At 40.8% G+C, this 4,375-nt stretch overlaps 1 protein-coding gene across 1 annotated transcript in view; it reads left to right on the forward strand.

Moving 5' to 3' along the window:
- Positions 1-4,375, forward strand: part of mettl16 (methyltransferase like 16) — a 19,092-nt gene that overhangs the window by 342 nt on the left and 14,375 nt on the right. The window lies entirely within an intron of this gene.

The following is a 4,375-nucleotide window of genomic DNA, read 5'->3' on the forward strand; positions in this document are numbered from 1 at the left end:
GAGAGAGAGAGAGAGAGAGAGAGAGAGAGAGAGTGTGTGTGTGTGTACCAGAGAGAGAGAGAGAGAGAGAGAGAGAGAGTGTGTTATACAGTCTGATGGTCCGAGGTCAAACTTTGATTGGTTGAATGTTGAATCCAACAGTTTGAGGAAGGCTCATTCCTGTTTCAACATGCCCTTGCTCACAAAGTCGGGTCCATAAAGAAATGTGAGCTTTGTGTGGAAGAACTGTGCTGACTGAGCTCAACCCCGTCCAACACCTGTGGGATTAACACAGACGCAGAGCCAGGCCTTAGTGATACGGGTTTTACATTTACACTGAAGACAGCGCTGCTATCACATACCCTGAGAACTCATATTTGGGAGAAATGAGTCAGATCAGTGGAAGTCAGATTCTACTTTTGGCCACATTGTGTATATTGAAACAGTTCACACAAACAGATTTCATCAGAAAACCAGAGTTGAGCCCCGAGCGTCCCACCCAGCACCGCTGCTGCCCGGCTGACTCAGTCTGATCTTTACTGCTCATTCAGCTTCTGGCAACAGCAGGAGGAAGAAACCTGGACAAAAGATTAATGGACCCAACATTAAAAGATTTTTCCTTTTCTTTTCCCTCCATCCTCTGTTTGCTGCTCTCGTTTTTCATTAGAGAGAGTTCATAGAGTGAGTGTGTGTGTGTGTGTGTGTGTGTGTGTGTGTGTGTGTGAGAGAGAGTGTCAGTTTAAAACCCAATTTAAAAAATAGGTTAATCTGTCAATCACAACCTGCTCTGTAAGCTTGCTGTGTTTCACCTTCTACCTAAACCGGACACAAATTATAGGACTGAAACTGTCTCTGAGTGTGTTTGAGTGTGTTTGAGTGTGTTTGAGTGTGTGTGTGTGTGTCCTTACCAGCAAGATGCTGTTGAGAAATCATGGCGTTAAAAAGTCCAGGCAGCAGAACAAAGGAAGAATATGTCTGGTGGGATTAGTGGTGTTGAAGTCGCACAGTGTGAGCTGATGATTGCTTTTTTTTTTTTTTGTGCTCTGAATGTGCAGATGTGTTCTGGGTACAGAATTCAGTTTTGTGCCCTCGGTCCGTTGATCCAGTCAGACACGTTCACTGGCATTTAGACATAAATATGGACACCGAGGTGAGTCTGGGTGGAAGAGACGAGTCAGAGGAAATTTAAACCTGAAACAACAACTTGGATTGGTGGGATGTTGTTAATTTAGTTTCCTTTATTGACATCTTTACTTTTTCTTTGTTTTCTAATGTGATTGGCCTTTTCAACGAGCATTAATAACCATCAAGTACTGCAAGTTAGATAAATGTTTGCTCCTTTTCTTACTAATTCTTTGATTCAATATGTCCTCATTTAAAGACTAATACTGCTGGTTATATGATGTATTTCATGTAGGCAGCGTCTGTGTGCAGATGATATGTCTTATAAAGATTTGTAGAACTAAATGTTTTGGTATCTGTACTACATCAACACGAGTATCTAAGCATTTTAAACAGTCCTCTGCCCTATTTATATGAGTTGAAAGCACATTCAAAATAGCGTTTCCAGTTTATCTTGGTTGAGTTGTCAACTTGTCATTTAAAAAAAAAAAAAAACTGATACAAATTTCCATCAAAACAAAGCAAACTCCCAGTGAATGTGAGAGCTGACAGTTATTGTGGGACTTGTTTTTGAGGTCTGCTGTTCGTCTGTCAGGACTGAGACACTCTCCTCCCTCTTTGTGTTTTTATGAAACCGGTACCAAGTCTGCTCAGTGAGGAAATCACTTGTTATTGTCTGTGTTATGCAGATGAATGCAGACGTGGTGTCACCGCAGCGAGCCCGAACATCTGTGTGTGACTGTGAACATATTGGTGTGGGCTGATCCTTTGTGGTTGCGAGGTGGCCAGTCAATCATCTTATGGCGGACTCGAGCGTGCATGTGTGGGCACGCTGTAAAGCTCGACGTGATGTCCGTCTGTGACAGGTGTTAATTATCAGTTTGTAGTGTTGTATCGGTGTCTGTCTGTCTGTCTGTCTGTGGCTCAGCACAGACAGACAGACAGACAGATGACAAACAATGGGCCGGTTGGGTTCGGGCTGGACTGAAGTCGTCTTGAATTAGACAACTAGCCACACTCTAAAAAATAAACAAAAATAACTTATTATGAATGTTTAAAACAGTTACTTTATTGAAATGTTGTTATTTGTCATCATTAGTTTAGCAGGTTTTTGGTCATAAATGACTGATTATCCCTACAGACTATAAAGTTTCATTACAATCCATTAAAGTTTTATTACAATCCATTAAAGTTTGCAGACTGACGGACTAAAGAAATACTAATTGTGATGTGTTCTTAAGATGTGTCACCTGAAAAGACGTTTGGATCTGCATATTCTTCCTTTTTAAACAGATACTGTTCAGCAGTACACAATGATCATAACGTTGACTCAAAACAGGAGTCAGGCGCCAGTTTTTTTCCTCTTTGCCGGCTACATGAACGGATGTCCAGGATTTGCGTGTGACTCTCGCGTGTGGCACCAGCTCCGGTTAGCCGTCTGCAGAAATTTGGCTCCTCTTCCCCCGTCAGGCTGTCATTCCATCGGTGGAGGGATTAGTGTGGTTTTGTGTCTCCCAATGAATTCATCTACTGGGGGTTTTTAAGTATTTAAGCAGTGAGTTAGGGATGAGAGTAATCTTGGGGAGACACTCACTCAATCCTCAGGGGAGATACGTCTCCCTTCATTTAGGGATCGTCACTGGAGAGGACTGATAGCAGTGGGCAGAGAGTCGAGCTCAGACCAGAGGCGGCAGGAGAAGAAATATGGGGAATGTGATTGGAATTAAAGTGAGGAAGAGTTAAACCCAGAAATAGTGTGAATGTTGGTTTGTTTCAGTTTTTGTGGATGGAGACGGGGGGCTAAGATCAGGCAGATAGAGGGGTGGGATTAGGAGGCATGAATGGATATTAAAAATGCAACAGCCTGGGTGACATTTAATTTGGTAGTCATATTTTTTATGGGGTGTGAGGCGATCCTCTCTGGAAGGATTTTCACATCTGTAATTAATGAAATGTTACATTTTCACACCAGTTTTGTTCAGATATATATTATTGAACATCCTCTTGGCAAAAAGGGAATGAAACATTACGACCTCTGATGGCAAATTTTGAATTGATACATTTAAACCTACGAGGATGAGCAGCACCTCCCTCACCGCCGCTTGGTACAATTACCATACAGAGATTTCTTTACTGTCTGATGGGAGAGATAAGGGAAACTCTCTGCCTTAGGTAGGATATTATTTCTACATATTTCACTGACTGAATCTGCAGCTCAGGCACAACCATCAACATACTCCAAATCATTTGTCTTAGTTAATTATGAATTTGGGTTGTGTTGGGGCTACAAGTCGCTGATAAGGGCCTAAAGCCTAGACCAGATATATTTTTCCTATTGCTCCAGTTTTTTATCACTCAGCTGAAACTGGGAGTACACATACAGAGTTTGCACAACAATATATTTCCAGTCACATCTATTTCTTTTCCACAGTCGGTGCTCAAACACTGTCTGATATTGAGATAATCTTCTGTTGAAAGTTAGGATTTAGTGACATCTAGTGGTGAAGTTGCAGATTGCAACCAACTGAATACTGCTCGCTTCAACTAAGCATGAAGTAGAAACTACAGCAGCCGCAAAAAACATGAATAGGCCCCATCTAGAGCCAGTGTTTAGTTTGTCCGTTCTGGGCTACTGTAGAAACATAGTGATTCAACATGGCGGCCTTCGTAAAAGAAAAGCTCGCTCTCCAGGTAAAAACGACTCACGCTAAGGTAACAAAAACACCACAATCCTTATTTTCAGGTGGTTATACAGTAACGAACACACAGTTATGAGAATTATATTCCATTTCTGACAATAGATCCTCCTTAATGTTATAAACTGAAGTAATAAACTAGATTTAATCTAAAAATTAAGCCATTTTGACGATCGGCCAAACTCTTATAAACATTTTATTAATTAAATCATAAACAGATAATCCGATAAATAATCCTCAACTAAACATCTGGAAAAATAGTCATTTCTGCCATATTCACCATTTTTTACAGCATCAGCAGCATGTCTGCAGAATTGCAAAATATCACTAAATGAGCTCAGAGATATTCAAAGAGTCCGTTTAGATTTAATTTATGTTGAGTTTTAAGTGATTCACTCATTTCTGCTCTTTCAGGACTCAAATGTGTTTCACTCTGTTAAAAAAAAATAATAAAAACACCTGACAGGAGAGAAGTTGCTGCTAATCAGCACATTTTCCCCAGCACACTCAGAGTGAAGTAGATGTACCTTGAAGGTCACCTCTCTGTGGACAGATTGAAAGAGTGTGTGTGTGTGTGT

Source organism: Morone saxatilis, unplaced genomic scaffold, assembly GCF_004916995.1.
Source record: "Morone saxatilis isolate NCDOM2014 unplaced genomic scaffold, NCSU_SB_2.0 Contig8, whole genome shotgun sequence".
Lineage (NCBI taxonomy): Eukaryota > Metazoa > Chordata > Actinopteri > Moronidae > Morone > Morone saxatilis.